The sequence below is a fragment of the Ursus americanus genome, chromosome 9 (genome assembly GCF_024610735.1).
Source record: "Ursus americanus isolate L20-20 chromosome 9, mUrsAme1.1.p, whole genome shotgun sequence".
NCBI classification, from domain to species: Eukaryota; Metazoa; Chordata; class Mammalia; order Carnivora; family Ursidae; genus Ursus; species Ursus americanus.
Window position 1 is genome coordinate 31,707,644 of NC_142135.1, and position 24,599 is coordinate 31,732,242.

Sequence of the window (24,599 nt, forward strand, 5' to 3'; positions counted from 1 at the left end):
ACAGAAATTGTATCCTCAGGGACATGACTTCCCTGTTCTCCTTATCATCCATTTCCTCAGGCAAAAGAATGAAAATACCAACAACAAAAATTAGAATTTCTCAATTAAGACCAGCATGTCGAAATAAAAATAAGGCATAAAAACAAAAAGGAAAAGGATGATATAATCATGTACTCAGTTCTTCTTATCTAATTCTTTTAATTTTCTACTTGATTGCTCTAAATTTCACATCATATAAACGTAGACATTTTTTCATGATCATGCAACACACATGGCACACATGGGGAAAATCTTTGCTTTCTTTTTTTGTTATGTTACTTAGTAAAATGCCTACCTTCTTTTATCAGTTGGAAGCTTATAATTAAAGAATCTAAATATTTGATTTAGTATAAGGTTAACGCCTAAGCATAGTGTTTTTCATCATTTTAGCAAAATAAGAATCTTGAAACAATAAGCTTCTAATCTGGACTGATACTAGAGGAGCATATAGGAAAAGTATTGATCAAAAAGCCACCTCCCTCCATTCCATATGTCAATACCAATCTCTGTATAGTTTTTACTCTGATTTATAATCTGGATTCTATATTTTTGTAGAAGGCTTTCTAAACTACACATTTATAGTCCATGATTTTTATTTATCTTTTTTTCCCACTTGTTCTAAAACTACTTGGCTGACTCAAAGTCCCATGTATTTACTTTTGAATTTTTGCTCATCTAGATATGAATAACTATATATTTTTACTTTAGAAACAACATATCCATATATAAACCCTATATAATTATTAAAATCAGTAAAAAATAAAACATAGGCTATTATATTTATCCTTACTTGAATTATAATTATCTATTTTTTCCACTTTGTATTCTCTCTTGTATGAGTACCATTTAGGGTCCATGACTTTTCCTGTGGAAACTCAACTTGTCCCAATTAACCATAATATTATTAATAATTACATTTAGTATTATTTTACATTCAATTTGTTCACAATTTAACTAGTACAAATTCATTTAAGTTGGCAACTTTGTGCTTTCAGTACTGCCCTGACATTTAAAAACTATCTTTGCTTTTGTGCACTTAGATCTTTCGTGAAACCCCACCTAAACTTGATGATGAAGATAACAGAAGGGTGAAGTTCACAAGACAAAGGAATGGGACAAGTGATGAGAGACAATAACAAAATATCTGAAGCTGGGAAACAGACTCAACCTGTCTTAAAAACTAAGTCTGTGTTTATGGAGGAGTATACTGGCGGGGAACCAAGAAATAAGCCAATTCAGGACTTAGAGGTACTCTATGTTTCCAAAACATGTAGGTGGGACTCACAGGCAGATAGGTTGGAATTTTGTAGTTGAAGCAATTAAGAGTCCTAACTTCCCTCATCAGCGCACAGAACAGCATTGCTAGCCACCCAGTTTCAGGAAGATGGTCGAAGATGTACTCTCTTAAGCCAGAGGGAGCCATCATGAGAACAAAGGGCTAAGTGAACGTTTACATCTTGACGCATGAGAACAGGAGCCTTCTCCCCATTTGGCTCTGGCCTAGCAGCTATGCTTACGTTCCTCAGGCAGAGTATTATGGTTTCCAAAGACCTATAATAACTGCCTCATGACTTCATAAGAAACTCGCTACCCAATATCCTCATAGCTGGTCAGCTCCTTTGTGCTTTACATTTTAACACAAACCGACATTGGTGGGTCACCAGACATTTGAAAAAGAGACAAAAACAAATACATATGGACTAAAAAAGGAAAAGTGGAGGAAAAAAAGGCAAAAGAAGCAGAAGAGGACTTCAAGAGAAATAATTTAATAGTCACAAAGAGATAATAGTGCATTCCTGAAACAAGAATGGTAAGTCTTAAAACAAACAACTCAGAGATTCTGAAGATCTTCAAAATTAAAAAGTGATATCAGAAATGAAAAGGTTAATAGAAGAGTTGGAAGGTAAAATTGGAAAAATCTCCTTAGAAAGTAAAATGAAAACCCAAAGAGATGAAAAGATAACAAAGAAAAGATTTCCAAAAGAGTCTCTGAATAATGAGAGTTAAGAAAAAGAGAACACAAAAACAAGAGGGAGAAAATTATCAAAGAATGGAGAAAAAGATTTCCTAGAACTAAAGACTTTGAGCCACATTCTCATAAGACTCTAGTAAGAAAAAAAAACTTTAAAATAGTTTCTAGTGAGAAAAAAATCATAAAGTATTGACTAAAAAAAACAGCATCAAGAATTTTAATAGCACATATCTTCACAATTCTGAGGAAATACATTTCTGTTGTAGAATTCTAATTCTATCCAGATTCCTAATCAAATATGAGAGCAGAAATAAAAACTTTTACAGATGATAAAGATCTAAAATATGCTGCCTGCCACAGGCATCCTTTTGGGGGAAATTATTGGAAGATGTGCTCCATGAAAACAATGGGGGAAAGGAATAGAGATATACAAAAAAAGAAATGCAGACATAGCATTCTATATGACTCAGCTGTTAGGTATACATATTTATATAAAATAACACTGAATAGTGTGTAAACTAAAAATTTGATATAAATATCAGAAGAAAGGGTAGAGAAAGTATAAATGGAGTAAAATCCTGAACTCCATTGGCAGGATATCTAAAATAATATCTAAAACTAAAAAAAAAAAAATTCCAGAAGTAGTCATATTAGAATGTTATTCAGAAATATGGAGGAAGGGGCGCCTGGGTGGCACAGCGGTTAAGCGTTTACCTTCAGCTCAGGGCATGATCCCGGCGTTATGGGATCGGGCCCTACGTCAGGCTCCTCTGCTGTGAGCCTGCTTCTTCCTCTCCCACTCCCCCTGCTTGTGTTCCCTCTCTCGCTGGCTGTTTCTATCTCTGTCGAATAAATAAATAAAATCTTAAAAAAAAAAAAAAAAAAGAAATATGGAGGAAATCCTAAAGGAAGAATGGAGAAAGTTACAATTGGTGACATCTTGGGATAGGAATCAAAGTTGGGAAGTAGTGTTGTAAGTGACTGCTATTTTTCATTTAAAGTTCTGCAGAAAAATTTACTACTTATTACCATTAAAAAAGAAAAAATCTCTTTTAACAATGAAAGGATAGAAAAAAAGAACATCCTTAACCTCACAAAGTGTTTTTAGTACAGATATTTTAAATAGCTATATTTTTATATATAAAATCAAAGAAATATGTTCACTTCTTTCATTTGCCTTAACATTATACTGGAGTTTTTATTTAATCCATAAGATAGGAAAAAGAAATAAATGACATACACATTGATAAGGAAGTGATAATCTTCCATCGTTTATAAATGGCATAATTATCTGTGTAGAAATATAATAGTAACTCTACTTAAGTATTTAAAATAAGATTTCTGGATAAAATATCAATACCCTGAGAATTTTTCTATCTTACTGTCTGAGGGCCTTCATATTTGCTGTCCCCTCTGCCAGGAACTATCTTCCTCAAAAAATATTTGAACAAATTCCTTCCTCATTATATTCATGTTCCTTTTCTTTGCACCCTTATTTTTATTGATTGCATTTGTGATTACTCACTAATAAAAGACATTTTCCCCCACTGGACTAGATAGATAGATAGATAGATAGATAGATAGATAGATAGATAGATAGATGACAGATAGATAGATATAGATAGATATAGATATAGATATATATTTTCTGCCATATATATCTATACACGGCAGATAAGACCCAACAAAGACCTGGACTAATTTGCAAATGTTCAAGAACTATTTGAGATAATTTCTACTACAATTACAGTTCCCTTGTGATTAACAGAATCTTATAACCTCCCAATTTATCTCAATCCATCAAAAAGGCAAAATGGAATTTGGTTTTTAGGAATTGACGTTGAGATCCTAAACAGAGGACACAATGTAAAAATCAAATGCAATTATAAACTGCTTCATGGTTAAAAGCATGGGCTTTGCAGCCCCAGAGCCCACACAGTGAATCCAAACTCAGCCAATCTATGGCTGAGCAATTTTGAGATGGCTTTTGCCCTCTCTAAACCTCTGTTTCATCATGTAATAATAATGTTAGAATTAGAGCTCAGCATCATCATAATATTGTATGGAAATAGTAATATTTTCCACTTTATAGCATTGTGTTGAAAATTAAATTTGATTATTCTTTTAAAGCTTCTAGTATAGTGCCTTGCTCAAAGGTAATAGCTCAATAAGGGCAGCTATTGTTATTATTTTATTATTGTTTTTAATTTTAATTTTATTACTATTATTCTTTATTATTGTTATTATATTATTATTCACTGCATTTAGTGAACCATTGTGCTTTCTTCTTTCAGTATAGCTTGTTTGAGTTTTGTGTAATCTGACAACATGACCAACATTAAGCAGGCAATGTTACTGGAAACACTTCTTGGTCATTTAAATATACCACTGATTTGTGTAATCTTGTTTGGGCATGTGTGTGAGTGGTGAGCTGGAATGCCTTCCCAGTATTCTTCTTCCCAGGAATTTCTTTTCATGATCACAAATGTGCCATCGATCCATAAGATTACAGAAGGAGCTACCATGATGGAACAAGGTGACTCCACCCCATGGCCACAGCTGACTGGCTGATCAAAGCAGAAGAAGGCAGAGAACAGAGAGAAGAGAATGAACACTCAGAGAACAGAGAGAGAACCCAGATTAGATGGGTTTTGGGTTCTGGCCTCAGGTGGCTCCTTAGGTTCAGTTGTACTCTATGTTTGGATTCTATGTGAAATCCCAAATCCCCTACATTAATTCATATTGTTGCTTATACTATTTGAGTTGAGTTCTTGTTACTTATCACCCCAACAGATTTAGTTAATATAATGTGAATGCAGCACAGACAAATATAGCTACTTTCCCACTTGCTGATTGCTGGCAAGTAATAAAGAGATTTGACTCATCACTCAGGAAAAGAGATTTATGAAATGATATAATTCATTTGCAAAGATATACTATGCACATATCTCATAGGTTTAAAAATAGGCACCACAAGTCTGAAGAACTTGGAACTTTAAAAAAATTCAGAAAGTAACCAACTGAATGAGTGAGGTATTCGTCTGTAGATCATCACTTCACCCAATTCTGTTTATTTAGACATCATAAAAGCACTTACAAAATAAGACAGAGTTCTTTTAGATTGAAAAAAGGTAACAGAGAAATGACATGACTTGGCCTAAATACAGTTAAATAATACAAGGAGACAGAATGCAAATGAATATATTTTGTGTGTGGAATAGATATGCTGCTAATTGCGTTCACTTATTATCATAGAAATGACATGTTTTCGGCTTTAGTTATATGCCGCCACAGTTAATAATTGAAACACAAACGTATGAAACAGTAATTTAGTGGCAGACTTTGTAATTACAAAAGTATACTAAGGGTTTGTTTTGTAAACATATGTGAAACTCCTTTGTACATGGTGTAATTAACACAAGCATAAAAATATAAGAAAAAAGCTTAAAGAAGAAATTCAGCTATATTCTTATTAAAGCAATGGTCAAAATAAAGAAATGCAAGTCTCCATGGGCCAAAATGTTTTCAAAGCTCTTCCTTGGGACATATGAGCTAGTTAAAAGTTCTTAAAAACAGTATGTATGCTTTAAAATATTTATTTAATATTTATTAAAAGTAAAGACTAAGTTCTATATTTCAAGCAGTCCAGTGGTGCAATCCTAGACTGTTTTTTAGCTTTTCGGATGAGTTGGCAAGGCATCTTGGTAGCTAAGTCAAGCACTGATTTTAAATTCTTATTCTACTATTAACTATTTCATCATGGGCAAGCCCCCCGCTGTCTATGAGTCTTGGTTTCCTCATCCGTAAAATAAAGGTAGGAGATTAGAAGAATTTATTTAGATAATGCGTGTCTTTTAAAAACCTGTTATACCTTGGTTCCGTACTAACTAAGACCTGGACTAAGATACAAACGTTCATGAACTGTTATGTTATTATAAGAGGTGGATCTTCCTTCCCACACCTATATTGGTATGGTAGAGGAAATAGGTTGCTTTTGCACAACTAATTATAATTATAATACAGATGATTTTCCTTGTCCTTATGAATTCAAATAGTTGAGGGCCATACGCCATAAAATTTAACTGTACTAGTTTCCATGCTAAACATTTTACAGACCATCTCATTGAATTTTCCAAACAATTCCATCAAATAACTACTATCTTTTCCCATTTTGTAGATCAAGAATAAGACACAGAAAAGCTAGATACCTTACCCATAATCAAACACAGTAACTAATGGAGCTGGAATTTGAAACCAGTTAAGCCAAAAACCAAACAATTACAAAAAATTGATTCTATCCTTTTTATGCTAGCTTTAGTCATTTCAATAACTTGTTCATGTGCCAGACCATTCAAAAACATAAATTTATTCCCATATAAAATAATATGATCTGGAATAATGATATTTGCCCTAAAATATAGTAAAGGAAAAGAGAGAGAGAAGTTCAAGGGAATAATTGGAATTTAAAGATGAAAAAAGAAGTAGAACTTAGTATTTGCAGTTGACTTCTCTGTGGCCCCAAGAATATGGAGTCCATTTTCTAAAAACCAAGCCTAAATATTAGCCTTACATTGTCCCCAGTCTGTAGTTAAGAATGTAGAGGACAGGATATAATTCGGTAGGGCAGCAGCTCTCTGGTCTCCCCTTGCAGAGAGTTAGACTCTGCTGTCCCTGGTCCAGCCCATTGATACCGAAAGACAAGCCTCATAAACAACATATGAATCAAGGTAATACCAGCCTGAGAACTACAAGTGGGTTATCTCAGTATGAGAACACAGAAAAAAGGAAAACCATCAAGAAAGGCACATGATTTTTCAGCTAATCCAAGCAGAGTACGTTATTATGTTTTTACAAGATGAATATTAGCAAAGGAATATTTGGGGAACCTGAAAAACCCCTCATTTTTTTTGGTGGGCACATACACACATCTTAATGCAAAAAGCACCAAAATCCCTATCTCCCAGCTGGACATTTCCACATGTGCTCAACAAAGGGTGCACTCGGATGAAACATCAGTTAGCTTTTTCTTTCATTGGGAATGTGCTTATTAACTGTTGTTCAAATAGTTTGTAGACATAACAGCCCCGGGAGTGAATGTGGCTTTGTATTTACAAGGTAGTCATTTGTTGTTATTTATAGTTCTTTTAATTTTCACCTTTTTACATTTAAATTTTCTTCCAAGGGTTATGATTAAAATAGGTACTACTTACGAGAGGAAGAACTCTCTTTAATGTGCACTTTTATACAGATTTTCAAGCTTCAGGAAGAATCCATAGGTACCCAGTTTGTTCCTTTGTCAATTTTGTGGACATTTATAATTTGTTTCCCAGGAAAGCAATCATGGTATCATTATGCAAAAGTAAGACAGAGCCTTTTTTAGTAGAGGTCATCGTTCTTAACAGATGTTCTTCCTTTCATCTGTGAGCTAAATTGCCCCAAATAAGAGAAGTGAAGGGAACTAACATTTATTCAAAGTGTTAACGGTACAAGACTCTCTGCTGGTTAATAGAAATCCATTTTCACGTGTAATTCTTAAACTACTAACATCGGTATTATTACAGATTAATAATAAGCAGAGTAGGTGAGGGGATGACTTTAATGTTGCATGCATTTGGGTTTGTATCTAAATTCTGCCACTCATCAGCTGTCTAACCTTGAACAGGTTACTTAAACTCTTTGTGTCTCAATTTTATTTCCTTATTTTAAAAAATAGAGAAAATATTGGTATACCTTAAAAGCTTGCTATAAAAATTAAATGAAAGAATGCAGGCAGAGTTCTTAACACAGAATGTAATAACCCTAGAATTATTACTTTTCATTTCTCAGAGGGACAAACTGAGGCACAAGACTGGGCCCAGCCAGGAAGTAGTAGAGTATTATTTGAAACTGGGGTTTTTTAACTCTAAAAACTAATGCTCTTTGCACTGCTTTGCAAAAGAATGAGTGGTGACCAAATGGGATTCTGTAAAATATGATAGAGAAAAACAATATTTTTCATTCTGAAGAGACGAAGCCAGATCTTTTTTCCTAGAAATTACCATGCCCCAGTGCACAATAGTCTTATTAGGATATTATTACAAATACCAGGAATTTATTCAGATAGCTATGTCTCTAAAAACACTTGTGTAACCCCAAAAAGACCTGTACCACTGATGAGAATACTTTCTTAAAGAAAATGAAGAGTCAAGGACAGAAATAACAGTCCCTTCAAGTGCCCACACATACCACTCACCCCATTCCAATGGAGGAGAAAATATCCCATCCTTACCAACTCAATGAGTGTCAGTAAATACTCCTGCAAAATGTCAATATGCAAAACATGAACTTAAAACTCCCAATCTTAATGGAGAAACCAAATCGAGTAAGAGACAGTATCCTCCCTCACGATCATCATACAATCCATGTCAACATCACTTTCCGGTGTTTCATTCTGCTCTATCATTATTAGGGACAAAAAAAACATGTATTGAGAACAACAACAACAAAAAAACCATTGGAATTAGCAGAAGCATTTATGGAAAGCCCAATGTTGTATATTTATTGTCTAAAGAAAAATAAAATTCATTTCTTAGAAGTGAAATATAGACTTTTGGAAACCAATCAGATAGAAAATCATCTGACTATTTTTCAAAACGAGAACTTGACCAGCCCCATCATATCTCTACCTTCAGAGCTCAACTTAGGTCCGCACACACCAACAGCACCCTCTACTGTCAAGCAAAAACACTATGAAACTAGTGCTGGTCACATTTTTTTGAAGCCACAAATCATTTACATTTTCCAAATGAAAACATTCGTCAAGCACTAAAACCTGATGCTATATGTGTGTATAGATGTATTTACATATATTTTTTAAAAATATACCTTACATATATGTATGTATCTATATCTATCTATCTATCTACATAACAAATAGCAATGAAGCAACATTGTTACCACTTGGCAACTAACAATCCATTCTGGAAAAAGAGGTTTCAAAATAAGGAGGAAGGAAGTTATGAGGGAGGGAAGATGTGGTAGCCAACCTCCAAGATGACGGCCAATGATCCTTGCCTGCTGGTACTATATACACATCCTTGTGTAGTCCCGTCTCACGCTGTACCAGGGTTGGTCTGTGTGATCAATAGAATGCAGCAGAAGTCATGGTTTGTCATTTCTGATACTGGATTATAAATGACATTGTGGTTTCCACCTTCTTTGTGAACCAACTCTCTCTTTCTCTCATTGCTGGCTCTGAGGAAAGCCGTGTTATGAACAGCCTTAGAGAGGAGCCCACGTGGTGAAGAGCTGAAGCCCCAGGCCAGCAGCTACATGAGTGAGCTTCAAAGAGATCCTCCAGCTCCAGGCAGCCTTCCGGAGAACTGCAGCCCCCACTGACCATTTCACTGCAGCCTCATGAGACACCTGGAGCCTGAAGTATGAGGCTAAGCCTCTCTCAGATTGCTGATCATCACAAACTGTGTGAGATAATAAAGGTTTGTTATTTGAAACTAATACACCTGGGGAAAATTTGTTACATAACAACAAGAGACTAATACAAGATAGGAAATGTGGAGGAATAAGATGATATTAGTAAGGAAGGTAGAGGAGATGATATTAGGATAATCAAGTTAAGAATAGGGATTGTGACAAAGTGTTTAAAGAACTTATGAAACTCAGTACCCAAAAACAAATAATCCAAATGGGCAGAACACACGAACGGATATTTCTCCAACAGACACATGAAAAGATGCTCATCACTACTTATCATCAGGGAAACATAAATCAGAACTATAATGACATATCACCTCACAACTGTCAGAATGGCTAAAACCAACAACACAAGAAACAACAGGTGTTGATGAGGATGTGGAGAAAAAGAACCCTCATGCACTATTGGTGGGAATGCAAACTGGTACAGCTATTATAGAAAACAGTATGGAGGTTCCTCAAAAAGTTAAAAATAAAACTACCCTATGATCCAGCATTCACACTTCTGGGTATTTACCCAAAGAATGCAAAAACACTAAATCAAAGCATACACGCACCCCTATGTTTATAGCAGCATTATTTACAATAGCCAAGATATGGAAGCAGCCCAAGTGTCCATCAATAGATGAATGGATAAAGAAGATGTGGTATACAATGGAGTATTACTTAGCCATAAACAAGAATGAAATCTTGCCATTGCACCAATACGGATGGAGCTAGAGAATATAATACTAAGTGAAATAAGTCAGAGAAAGACAAATATGGTATGATTTCACTGATATATGGAATTTAAGAAACAAAACAAACAAGCAAAGGGAAAAAAAGAGAGAAAGAGAAGCAAACCAAGAAACAGACTTTTAACTATAGAGAAGAAAATGGATGGTTCCCAGAGGGGAGGTGGGTGGAGGGCTGGGTGAAATAAGTGATGGGGATTAAGGAGGGCACTTGCTGTGATGAGCACCGGGTGATGTACTGAAGTGTTGGATCACTGTACTGTACACCGGAAACTAACACCGTATGTTAATTAACTGAAATTAAAATAAAAACTTTTAAAAAAAAGGAATGGAGATTGTGAGAATTATTTGCTTAAGTTTCCCCTTTCATTTGTATATGTTTTTCTTGGGTTTCACCAACAGCTCACCCCCCGACCCCTTACATTATATTCTCTGACCTAAATGACAATATTTGTACTGATTGCTTTCTGACATGCCTTTCAATATACTGGGACAAACAGCCATAGAGAATAATGAAGACAGTGCTACTTATCAGAGAGAAGAGATTTGAGAAGTATGTCTATGTTTGCATATTTGAATACATGCAAAGGAAGGCACATATGTGTCAGTGTGTCCCTCTCAAATTTAGAAATGTAAAATAAAATCTATTTCACAAAGAAACACAAAGCCTTGCCACAAAATTCTCTGCAAAACACTAGCAAACTTTAATTAAGCCCAATTAGAAATCCCTGCTCAAACATACATTTCATCTCTGTGAAATGTAAATTTCTTGAATGATTTGGATGGGGTAAAAATAAGAGAAGATAACAAGGCAGGGTATATATAGATGGTCAGCTGGAAGATCATCTTTCAGTGAGAAGGATGAAGAGCCATGAGAAGAAGTGGGGGGGGGGGGGAGTCCTGAGTCTTGGGCACTACCTCTCACTTGATTATTAACCACTACATCTGACATGATTATTAACTCCTGGGCTTTCAGTGTCCGCATGGTTCATCTGTGAAAAGTAATCTTGAAGAGTCCATCTAAGTGAAGAGTCTATGAATTTCTGTGAATGGGTAGGAAAGGGAGACCACAATGTAGAAAAGTAACAAGGAAAAAGTAAACATTTTTTCTATCTCTGAGAGAAAATTTACTGTCTATTGAGGAAAGAAATGCCCCCCAATGAATGGGTTTTCTGTGGTACAAGAAACTTGAGGCTATTACTCTTTTCACCCACTCATTATAGTATTGGTTTAGGGCTTCTCTGCATGCTCAGCCAGGCAAGGTCCTATGGTGGATCTAGAAGAAGTATAAGGCAAGGTGGCTCAGTTGGTTAAGTGTCTGCCTTCAGCTCAGGTCATGATCCGAGGGTCCTGGGATCGAGCCCCACACTGGGCTTCCTGCTCAGCGGGGAGCCTGCTTCTCCCTCTACTGCTCCCCCTGCTTGTGCTCGTTTGCCCTCTCTCTCTCTCTTTACGTCAAATAAATAAATAAAATCTTTAAGAAAAAAAAAGAAGTATAGACAAGTTTCTTTTACTCAAGGAAATCTCAGTTTTATTTGGAAGCTACAGCTCCAGGAAGCAGTGAGAGAACATACCAGATGGCATGTAATTTATTGCCTTAATTCAATACAAAATGAGGTCCTTGTTAGAAGAGATCAGTGGTGACAGCATCTTAGGAAAGGGTAACTGAGAAAGCCTCTGAAAAATGGGTGGAACTTAGAGCGGAAGAGGGGGAAAAAGACATTTCATGTTGACGTGGCTTCACCTGACCTTGCATATCTACTTATGAGAGGCAAAAGCCCTGTGAAATCGAGATAATCAAGTTCCTCCATCACTTTATAGAGAGGTGTAAGAGCATCTTCTGAATTGTCGAACATTGCGGCTGATGGCCCTTTGCCCATGGCTCCCCATCATCCCAGCTTCATCTTTATTTTATTCCACTCTTTTATTGTTATGAGTATTGCTACTACTAATAGCATCGTTCCCACGTTTTTATCACCAACAATGTGTTCTATGTGCTTCTCTCATTTAATTCCTCAAAATAGCCTATGATGTAAATTTTATTATCCCCATTTCACAGATGAGAAAACTGAGATACAAAACCTTAAGTAACTTGCCCCGAGTTACACAATCAGTAACTGCACATTGCTGTCTGACTTCATAACTCATGCTCTTTCCACTACATTAAAATGGCTCCTGGTCTTAAGGCTTGTGTAGCTACGCTCACTCTTTCTCTTCCCATCTTCTGGTTCCATCACCAGACCTAGAGAGCCCAAACAAACACAGATAAAATATTGGAGAAGGTTTGAGCTATCGCAGTTGCTGGCATTAAAATAATAGTCAGAAAAGAAACTGGTCAGAATGGAATAAAGGAAGGTACCTAGTTCCAGGTTTTAAGGTGGAGTTGGAAACAGACATCAGCCTCTGATTTCCACACAAAGCTTAACTGAGAAAGTAGACACGCTGGTGGAACTGCCAGGGGCCAGACCTTCACCTTCACCCACTGGGGTCCTGGTTCTTCACAGGAGGGAAGGGCAAACCAAGACACCCTGTGTCAGACACCCTGCCTCGTCGGGAATGTGAATGGGGCAGCCTTCCATAATTGGAATTTCCTTAAAAATATTGAACATTTTTCACCATTAAACACTATCTTCAAAATCCTAGGGCAATGTTCCAAGAGCTTTGATTTACCCTGAAATGATTTGGTTCTCAGAATGTTTCAATTTCTGGATTTAGCAATTCTGAGCTGTGGTGCAGAAAAATATATTTTGAAAAATCCTTGAAGCTAAGGGCTCAAAAGAGCCAGGTAGCCAAGTAGAAATTGCAGAATATTTTATTTCATTTTCTGTTTCAGTATTAGGATTTCTGCATGATGGGCGTCCAAACAAATCATGGACAAAAAAAAAAAATTATAGAAATTAGATATTAGGATTCCACCTTTTTCATATTTATAATTTTTAACAGGAAAGGAAGCTGCTGCTGTTTTGTAAATACCAATTGCTGTGTGAGCCTTACGACGTGCATTCTCATCGTGCACGTAAACTCCTCTACAAGCTGTCCCTGGCACATACCAAGTGCTTAATAAATGGTTGTAATTTTTATGATTAAAATAAGAAGATACTTTTGTAATATTTCCTTGCATCAAAGAGACATCCATTTGGCTCTGACTAAGCAATGAAGAAGAAATCTGTTTTTGAAGAACTCTAATCTGGGGAGCCAATTTTTAATCCTCTAATTGACAGATTGAATTGACTTTACTAACCAATTCAAATTTCTCTTCTCTACTTGGGCATCAATTCTTTACAATTGTGGTGGTGGCTCTGCCACTTACTGAAACAGCTCTCTTAGATGGGCATCGAAAACTTGCTACTTGCAAAATCCAACCTGTGACCCAGCAGCAGAATATAGGTATTGGAAAAAGCCCCTTTGAGGATCTAGTTTATTCACAAGCAATAAAGGTCCACCATGACCATCACCATCTGGTCAGAAAGCTCTACTGGTTTTGCCTCAATTCACTTTCTGTAGGCTCTCTCCTTCGTTCCGCTTCCTCTGCCCTCGATGGAGTCCTCGTTCTCTCTCACACAATTACAGAGCTTCTCTAAGTGATATCCAGGCTCTTTCCTTTCCAATACATCTTAAGTACTTTGTGAAGTTGATCAAACCAGTGTTACTCCTCCTGGAAAGCTGTCAGTGAGTCCCTTTTGCATGTGCCATAATGGCCCACCTGCTCAACCTGTCATTTAAAGTCCTTAATAGCACGGACTTCACTTACATTTCTGGATTAAGCTATCTACTTACAGAAATTTTTCTTGCTGACCTTAATGTGTAGGTGGTTTGTTTGTTTGTTTGTTTGAACCTGTCAGGAAGGACTTGCCCTCTCTCCCCATTCCCTTCCATCCTTTTCTTCCATGTGTGCTACTTAATTTCTCTCTCTCCTCCACACCAGCTCATTTTCTCACCCTTGCTCTCTCTTTCCCCTCGCTCGTATATCATCTTATTTATTACTACTATGTCTACTTAGTTTTAAGAGTAATTTTAAACATGCTTGAATGTGAGGTCACATTGTGATTGCCTGGGAGGCAAGAACCATAGTGCATTTATTTCAATGCTCTATCTAGCATTATCTGTGATTTCATAATCAACTTTATACATGTTTAATGAATTGAAATAACCTTATAATGTAATTAAAAGTCAAAAGTCACTATGTAACATAGACCCTCCATCCCATATTTCAATTTCACTAGGTCAGGTAACCTGATTGTTGTCTTCATTGCTTGTACCCCAGTAATTAGCACAAAACTTGCCAACTAAAACATACACATATATTTGTTGAATAAATGACAGATTAAATTAATAAGTAAACAACTAAATAAAGGAGAAATTTTAAGGTTAAACACTGAATCATTCTAAGTAAACATGAACCATCTTAATTGTACAGCTTAATGTACCTCCTGAATCAGGATTCAATAAATTTTTTCAAAAGGTGTAATTAAGAAAATGAAAGTGGGGCACCTGGGCGGCTAGTTGGCTCAGTGTCTGACTCTTGATTTCAGCTCAGGTCATGATCTCAGGGTGCTGGAATCAAGCCCCACATCAGGCTCTGTGCTTAGTAGGGAGTCTGTTTGAGATTCTCTCTCCCTCTCTCTCTGCCCCTCCTCCCCACATGCTCTCTTTCTAAAATAAATAAATAAATCTAAAGGAAAAAAAAGAAAGAAAGAAAATGATGCTAAAAGGAGCACTTAGCATGGTTGTTTCTGTTGGTAATCATACTGGAAAATCCTGAACATCAATTGGCAACTCAATAAACGAAGCAATGAGGTGTATTGTGGTCTTTCCTAGGTGGTTGAAGCCTTGGTCTCTCAGGAAACAAAGACGTGTATCAGGGGACCAGTTTCAGAAACAAATATTTGGCATCATTTTGCTGAAGGAAGAGGAAGCTCATCCAGCTGTTCTCCTGAGAAAGAAGACCTTTGAGAATAAGTTGAGAGCAAGAATAGAGTATGCAGCCATATCAATGCACCATATATACAGCTGGCATCTTTCCCCGAAATACCTAGTGTAATGCTCAGCAGAGAGAGATAAAAAATGCTGTTGATTATTTGCCTAGCCCAGTTCTATGTGGCCAAGAAAGGTGGGCAGCCATTGGAAAGGATTCAAAAATGTCATTCACTGCCTGAAATTGTAGGACCAATTCCCTTGAGAAACACAGATGTTCAGTCCATAACTGCTCAAATTTTACCATTGGGAAGGTATGAATCATTTCTTACAATTCTTTCTTTTGTTTCTTCCCACTTACTAAAGCCATTGCAGTCTGCATAAATGTTTAAGATTAGGAAGATTAGCGGACATATCGAAAAGTCCTTCCCTCGGTGAACAGGGTGACATTCTCTTTGGACAGCGCTTTGATATCAGAGTTTTGATATAGAAAAAAATTGAGAAAATCATCCAAAGCTAATGTTAGGATGGTATGAGTGAAAAAGAGTGAATAATCTTTAGGAAAGCCAACAGTTTTTGCATCATTCTTTTCCACAGATAGTCTGTAATATAAAAAGTCATGTAGTTCCCCAAATAAATATTTTACCCTCCCTTATTTTTCAACTATTTGAAAGTGGTATATTGCATGGATATAGAGACACTATGCCTGAGAGTGAGTAGTTAAATGATCTTTATCTAATTCCTTGCCATTCTATATTCCAAACAACATTTCATATAATTTTGTCCTGATAATAAAGCGTTTAAGTATTTACTCCTCTTCCTTCCTTCTTCATTTATTTTTTTTTTAAGTAGGCTCCACACCTAGCATGGAGCTCAGTGTGAGGCTTGAACTCACAACCCTGAGTTCAAGACCTGAGCTGAGATCAAGAGTCACATACTCAAATGACTGAGCCACCCAGATGCCCCCTTTCCCTCCTTTTTCTTGCCTTTTGAAAATGGAGCTGAAGCTGAAGTAAGAGGACGATAATAGTCCTGCCAAACAAGGTAATATTGCAACAAGGTCAAGGTCACAGTCATGCGTAAATCTTCAACTTTTCATACTCACTATTAATATTTATTGATGATGAATAAAGTTAGTGAGCTGGGCTATAAATGCCCCATGACATTCAGCAGCTCTATATAGACAGACTCCTGAGAACCTATTGCTTCTTCCTAGAATGTTTCCTTCTATCTTTATCCTTTCCCCTGGATGTTTCCTGGAAAGATTTTTCCTTTTCTCAAATCAAAATTTCATCTTTCAGAAATCAAGCAAAAACTGGGAAATATTCTAATTTTGATCTGCCTAAATTTATATACAGATGATATATACTCAAATACAGAATTTTGAAACTCTTAACCTCTATAAATGAGAAGCTAGTCTAAATTTCATCTCTAGGGATATAATTTTTTTCCTGCTCTAATATTATGAAATTCTACAAAATTAAAGCACACAATATCATTTGAGCATTAATACAGATTAACTTTCACTTTGGCCAAAAGAATCTCCATGTCCATTAAATAATATATATATTCTAAATCCTCTTTGAAAGGTAAGGAAACAATGGGGTATGTAGAGAGGTGATGCATAAATATCTGTAATTATAAAAGTGATCAGGGATGATATGAGTTTCTGGGTTGTCAGAGTAAGCCAATACAAGCTACTTTACCATCTATTAGAAACTCCTATAACTTGACAAGAGAAGTTGCTGCCAAAGACATCACCCCTAGGAAGGCACAGGGAGACAAACTACAGATCAGGAACCAAGAACAAGCCCATACATCTGGGTAGAGCCCCAGGAAGCCCCTCACAATTAGGGTTCCTCCAGCACGTCTGAGAAAGACTTTCTGACCTTGGACTGAGATTTTACCAGTATTCTGATATCAATGACTTATGAGGTATATTCTTTGTGTCTAGCCTAGTTCCAGAGGGAGGATAGAAAAGAAGCCCTCTACTAGTTCATCTACTGGGGAATGGTAATTCCAAATAATTAGATCCATACAAAATGGGAGATTATTAAAAGCTAAATATAAGTTATAGGTTATGAATAAGGAGATCATGTGATGTATTGTTTGAACTGAAACACATTTGAGAGGAAAAAGTGACACTAGCCAGACAAAAGGCAAAGGCAACATGCAAATCTGGAGTTACCCAAAGTAACCAAAACGCATATCACTCTAGCAAAAGGACATGATGATCAAAAAAGGAAAACTTCATGTTTCATGAGAGAGAAGATTTGAGCTAGATCTGAAGGACAGGTCAAATTGGGAGAAACAGTTTAAGAGATTCAGGTAAGGGTAAGATCTGGTGAGGCTGGGTCCCCCAGTGTGGCTTAAGATGAAGAGATATGGGAAGATGCCATGCAGGGCAGCAAGAGCACAAAGATAAAACCATTTACAACAGGGATCGCAAAATAAAGCTCACCTTTGGTGTCAGCACAAATCAGTTCGAATCACTGCCAAAAGACAATATCTGGTCTCAATGATGAACGGTGCTATAATCATTTAACAATGTCAGCCATAAGTATGGGAAGGGAACACAGCATCCTAATTGCCACATAAACATTTGTCATCCTTATGTTGGGTGGACCTGCTGAGGTAACCAGCCTTAATACCTTGATAGGGATGATCTAAGAAAAGTAAATTTGATTTCCTCTAAGCCATTTGTTGATTTTGATTATTAAAGGCAAGAATTAGCCAAGGTATATTTTCGGTGGATAGGAAAGAATCCATTAAGAATAGCCAATCCAAAATGAACCATATTATACTAAAAAAGTTAACTCTCCTATGGAACGGTCCTAGACAGATGAAAAAGTTGTTGGAGAGAGGGCACAGACTGGCATACTATGTTAAAATATTAATGTTGGTAAACATTCATTTGTTTAGATTTAATAGAAAGCATAGGAAATAGATCGTAGAAATAGGAAGGAAGCAGTGCCCCTAAGGTAAAATGCAGTTTTATAGTTATGAAAATTTAATTTGACTGCTTTCCCAATAATTGCTCATATTTGTAGCAGCAGCATGCCAGCAAGATAACGGTCAATCAAACGGACATCACCCTGTAAATGCTCTTTAAAAGCCCGCACTGTGTTTCCTGGTGGGAGAATGGCATTGCTTCCAATTGTTAAACGATGCCCAGTTGAAAAGCAGAATAAGAAATCGGACAGTAGGAAATCTTTATATATTGCCATTTCCCTCCCTCTCTCAAATTAAATTCCTGTTGGGAGCTGGAACTATTTTTTTTCTTTCTGAAAATAGAAAATCTGTCACATCATAAACCAGACCTTGAGCACAGAATGTTTGAGGTTCTCTTTGTAAAATTCCGCTTGTGGTCAAGAAAAATTAGGGTATGCTACGAATATGGGCTGGGCAAATATTTCTTTCGTAGGTGAGTGAAGGACGGCAGTAGGTCCCTCAATGCATGAAAAATTTCCCTGGATCCTAGTTGAAGAACAGCAAGATTCCTCTCTGTCTCCGTCTCCCTCCGACCCTCTTCTAATTCCTCTCTTCCTTTGTTCTCTTCCTCATTCCCTGTTTCCCACACCCTTCATGACCGTTGAGAAAATGCCATTAATAACTGGTACAAAGAATCGTGCTCAGTGCATGGAGATAAACTGGGGATGACAAAATATCAACTTCCTGCTGCTCAATTGAAAGCCCTATCTGTACAACTGGTAATTACTTTTAATTTAATTAGGACTCCTGGTATTGTTTCTATCTCATAGATTACATTATAACATGTAATGTGTAAAAGCAACAAGACAAATTGAGGCGAGAAAACACGGAAAATATTACCTTTTTTGTCTATAAATAATACCACAGTTTAACTCTTCGAAAAGCCCTCAAGTAGCTTTACTATGAGCTAATTATTATTTTCCATATTTCTTTGGCTTGAGTAAGCAGAAATCTTATATAATCTCATGAAAAACTATATCTCATGGGTTTTTGAAAATAATTTTTTAACTCTACATTTTCTCCTTTCCTCTCTCATGCAGAACAAATAAATGATTTATGCTGTTCTGTGCTGAAACAAAATTAATATAACTAGAAAGAACAATCATCGTCAGTGCCTGAGAGAGACTATGATCTTGACTCTTAAATGTGGGGATGTAGGAGTGGCTTGGGAAAGGCACTGTTTTTTACTCAGAAACACTGTAAGTAAGGCAAGGAAGCCTAGTTGAGATCTTTGCCGAGTCAAAGGAAAATGAGGAATCCATTTGTGAAAAACAGACACTTAATTTTTGTTAATTCCACATGGAATTCACAACTGTGTACTACTAGAAAACTTCAAATGACCCTCTAAATAGTTAAATTGTATACTAAAGTGTGTTGATTAGGACCCTGAAGATTCATTCTTCCAAATTGCTAATTACAGAACAGAGAGTGAAGTTAGGTGTGACAGATGAACAGAGACAGAGACAGAGAGACAGAGAGAAAGAGAGAACACGGAGACACCGGTGCAAGGAGACAGGTGCCTCGGCTGGAGGAAGATTCCCCACATTGAGCTTACAACTGCTGTCCAGATAAAATGAAAACCTCGGAGTGAATGGCAAGGTAAAGTACGATTGAAAACTCTTCTAATAATACTTGATCCTTTCATCCAGTAAATTAGACCTGGAAATTTATAAGGTAGATTTACTGGCTTAGTAAACACTGAAAATTTCAAAGCACGCAGAAAGCAAACAGACCACTCCCTCAAAAGATTGCCCTTATCTAAAATTAGAGATACATGTTCATAGATAATTTTAGAATAAAAAAACATTAAATATCATGTACAATAGCCTCATTTCATATATAGTAAAACCAAGTTCTCAAAAAGGAAATTAGAACATATTTCCCAACAAGGCAGATAAGGACCAAATCCCAAGGACCAAATCCTTGTTTTGAACCCAGAGTTCTTTTTCCCCCCCTACACAACATTGCCATTGTGCATGGTACTAACTAGAATTCAAACCAGTGGGCTTCAAAAGCCTAACAAAAGTTATCCAAAATGAAACAATACTAATTTTTGGTCCTAATTTTTCTGTTATTCCAAAAGATAAAAATACTTAAGTTCACCTGGATGGCCGAGCTGATTATCATGGTGTCTCATTTTCTACAACAATGCCTCTCTGGCAACCTCATATCCACAGTCTGGTATGGAAGGGACAGCTGTTGCCCTATTTGCAGCCCAAGAAAACAGCACTGCCAGCCAGTTCTTGCAAGACAGAAGACTTTTGGCAAAATGGCAGTGTTCTCTTACAAAAATAGCAAACCATCATCTGGGTAAATTCAGGAAAGCTTATGACTTCTGCCAAAGAGAAACTGTGCAGTGCTGATGGCAAGTCAATACTGTGTTGGAATAAAGATCTAGATAAAGGTCAATTTAGATTTAAAGAAGATATGGAGAGTGTTGGGTGTTAAAAATTTGAAACAATTCCTTAGGCAAGCGATGACATTTCTTTCATCAAACATTCAAGCAATTCTTATTAAATACCAAAGTGTAAAATGGTATCTTTTAAAGGAAAATAATATTTTCAAAGAAGGGCATGTTGCTGTACACATACTTCTGGGCAAAATCACGTGCCATTTTACCAAGAGGCAGCATAAGCAGTAGGAGGAAGGGCAGTGGGGAGGAGTGGGGTTCGAGCCACATCATATGTAAAGACTGCTTTCAACATCATGGCACAGTGACTTTGATGCTCGATGGATCTGGGGATAAAATTTTTTAAAAAATGCATGCCCTCATAGAGTAAACAGGTAGCACACTGAATAAGTCATATGGAGTGCGGTAGGGTGTGGGGAGCTAATTTTTAATGTAAAGAATTGTTGCCACAACTGAGAAAGGAGAGTCTAATAGAATATGATTCTAATAAAATCCCACAGAGCTTTATGGAACTAGAACATAATGTTGAAATACATCCTAATTTCTTCATGTGAGCTTGTGTACAAGTCAAGCCAAGAATAAAAATGAAAGTCTCTGTAAGTTTCTTGTTCGTTGTGGGAATTCAGTGAGGTTTTCACCTCCCACGCACTAGGAAAAGGGGGAAATAAGATTTCCCATTGAGAAATCAGGAGTCATATCAACGATGGAGCGAAGCAGAGATGTGTGAACTCACTCCAGAAAGAAGTGATTCACAAGTCAGCAAGATGGGCCTGGGTCCTGTTTGAATAAACAAAAATATCTGAAAAATAAAATATCAGCTAATAAAGATTCAGTCAGGAAAGAACGACACGACAGGAGAGTCATGGAGCAAACATTGGCAGTGCTTACTGAAGCACTGTCCAAAAGAAAGGAGCTTTTGGAAGTCAGTATGTCCTCTCCAGATGGGATGGAAGGCCATCTCTAGCATAAGGATGAATACACGGAGCTAAAAATCAAAGGATTCAACAGACTTCCGGTCCCATTAGCAGTATAGTAATTATCCTGAAACAGAGGCATCATAATTTCTTATCTTGATTTCTTTAGAAATTCAGTTTATCTAATAGTACATTTTCCTCATCTTTTTCTGTTCACACTAAGTAACCTTCTGATATACATCAGATCTGTCTGGAGGAATAGAAGATACTGATATATCAAGTCAAGTTTTCCCATTTGTGTGACCATCCTATTTCTTCCATATTCCCTTTGGTGCTTATTGATCTGCTTTCGTACAAGAGTAGAAACTGTAGAAAAGAAGGGGCTATGATGGGAAGATGTAGAAGAGAAATTAATGGTTTGATCTACTAAAAATTTGTTCAGTGGAAGAAGTCCAATCTCACCCATACATCTTCATAACAACTTATATGGCTCAAGAACCTTCTATGGCTCCTTATCACCTGACATAGATAACCAGAATCTTTGTGCTGAAAGACACTTGTAATCATCTAGTGGGAACCCACCACTCTATGCAGAAAGAAATTGAGGTGTAGAGAAGTGAAATCCTTGCCTACGATAGAATTCTCTTCTTGTGATCTGCAACACAGATTAGTATTCTTTCCGGACCTCGTGCTGCTGTCCTCAAAGTCTGCTTTCTGAAGAGGAACCTGAGCTAAAGCTGTGGCAGATGAGAGGGTGTGGAAAAGAATTTTTGTGTGAGCTTGTAGGGGTTCACTTCGACCCTGTCTTCCAGGTCAGGAGAAAGCATTGCCCTTCTCTGTAGCAGGCCAAACACACCTCTCTCTGGGGAGATGTCCAGGTGAGAAGACTCCTCTCTGAAGTCAGCCTCTCTCTCCAAGCTGCATTCTTCAAATCAGTCAACCCCAGAGATTGAGTCAGAACGTCATTATGGAACCCCTACTATGAACCAGGCAGGTTGAAGCCTGACATCTGAAAGCGACCAGTGGATTACAGAGATAGGGGCTGCTGAAGGCATGAATGGAGGGAAGCTTAGTGCTTTTATGGGCAGAATTAGCATTTGGAGGGAAAAAGTAATCTCCTGTGGCTTGAAGTAGACATTCTCATAAACATGCTGTCTGGAACCACTGCCAAGTCCCACTTAATAGAGAAGTAATAAGAGGAACTCCAGAGTATCACCGACAGGAGAAAATAAAGGACCATAAGGAGATTCATTAGAAAGGTGAGATGAAATCCACCAACCAAGGAAGGAAGATGTGGCTGAGGCTTTTAAACTAAATTTGTAGGATGGTCCTGGGAGGGAGCATCGTATGATAGAGCCAGAGTGCATTGGTACTCATGAGATTGCAGCAGGAAGATGACACAACCTATGGAAACCAAGTTTTCAAACCAGAGGAATATCTAGGAGTATATCCAGATGTACCACAAAAGGATAACAATATGTACGCAGGGGCTTCCAGGATACAGGTGATAAACTTTGCAGTTCTGTCTGCACACATACACGGAAAACCTATGTCCCAGATTCATTTTCCACTGGATGGATACTGTTGAGGAAAAAAAAAAGTCATTTTGTAACAATGTCATTCATTGTTACAAAAATGACATATTCTGTTACATTGATGCTTTGTTGTGGCAGGGTTCTAAGGAGCTCTGTAGTAAAGAATGTGGAATTCCTAGCTCTGCTGGTCCTCTGCACCTCAAGCCACCCTCCTATGCCTTCAAAGAACACTAATTCCCAAATCCATAGCTTTTCCATTCTGAATTCAGCTTCTCAGCACCAACTTTCTGGGTAGCCCTTATACTTTTATGTGCTGTCTACTGGTTTATCTTATTTCTTCTTCTTTTTTATTAAACAGAATTAAATGGGGGAAAAGGGTACCTTTGCCATTGAAGTAGTATTACCATGTTAAATCCATATTTTCCTACTAAGATTTCAGTATCAGATTCAAGAGTGTCTAGAATCTTATCTCACTACTGAATCATGTTTATTTTCCATTTCAACAATCAAATTTCATTACCTCTGGAAAAGCTGCAATCACAAGAAACACCTCATTTCTCCTGCCACCATCAGTCAAAACCACTTTCCATCTGAGAGTGGCTTCCTTCCACGTAGATGATGTCCCAGCTCGCCACAGCGTCGGCTCCCTGCTGAATCCCACCCTACTGGCTTTGCTCATTTGTGTTCTCAGCCAGGCCTCGTGGGCATTTGAGTTTGTGCTTAGTGATACCTTAAAGCAATGGTTTTTCAAGCTGTGCTCCCCCCAAAAGTACAGACAAATGACACAAATTTGTCACCCATAGTAGTAAAAAACAAAAACAAAAAGAGAAACAAGACAAATTGCCTTGCTCAAAGCTGTTTTACATTTCAGTTTTAAAAGCCCTACACTCCTCAATATTCTGCATTGCCTGCAATCGGTCTGTTTAGGTTAACAAGGTCAAATAGTAACAGTGATGAAACTAATGATAAAACAACTAACACCTGCTAATCATGTACCATGTGTAAGATCTCACTACGTCTTTCTTTTAACTCATTTCATCCTCTTGAGACTCACGTGAGATACGTACTATAATTAACCAGGTTTCACAGATGAAGAAGCTTTATATAAGCAGCTGAAATTAAAACTGCCTTATAAGTACTAGCCTGTTAAGCGGGCTGCTGGTTATTCACACTCTAAGGAGAGTTACCATTGCTGGATGCTTGTCCCTTATCAACAAGCTGAGAGAGACATTCTGAAAGAAAGGAAATCTTCACAGCTGGCAATGGGAGAAAAGATCCTGGCCCCACTTGGCTCCCAGACCGCACATCCCTTCTTCCTAATTGTTGAAGTTTGGGGGCCCTAAGTGTGGTGACTGCAAAATGGTCACAATTCTTTACTTTTCCCTTATATGCGTGTCTTTTGCAACATCTGAGCCGTCCTTGTGACTGTGGGCCCTAGAATGAGAGAGAAGCGACAATGTGCCAGTTCTGAGCCTACCCCTCAAAATGTCTTGCTCAGCAGCAATCAGCCAAACCTGGCCCAGATTCACAGAACCATAAACCCACAAACAATAACAAGGGCTTATTTTTTAAAGCCTCTTAGTCTGGGGGTGGTTTGACACCCAGCATTCATATGGCAAT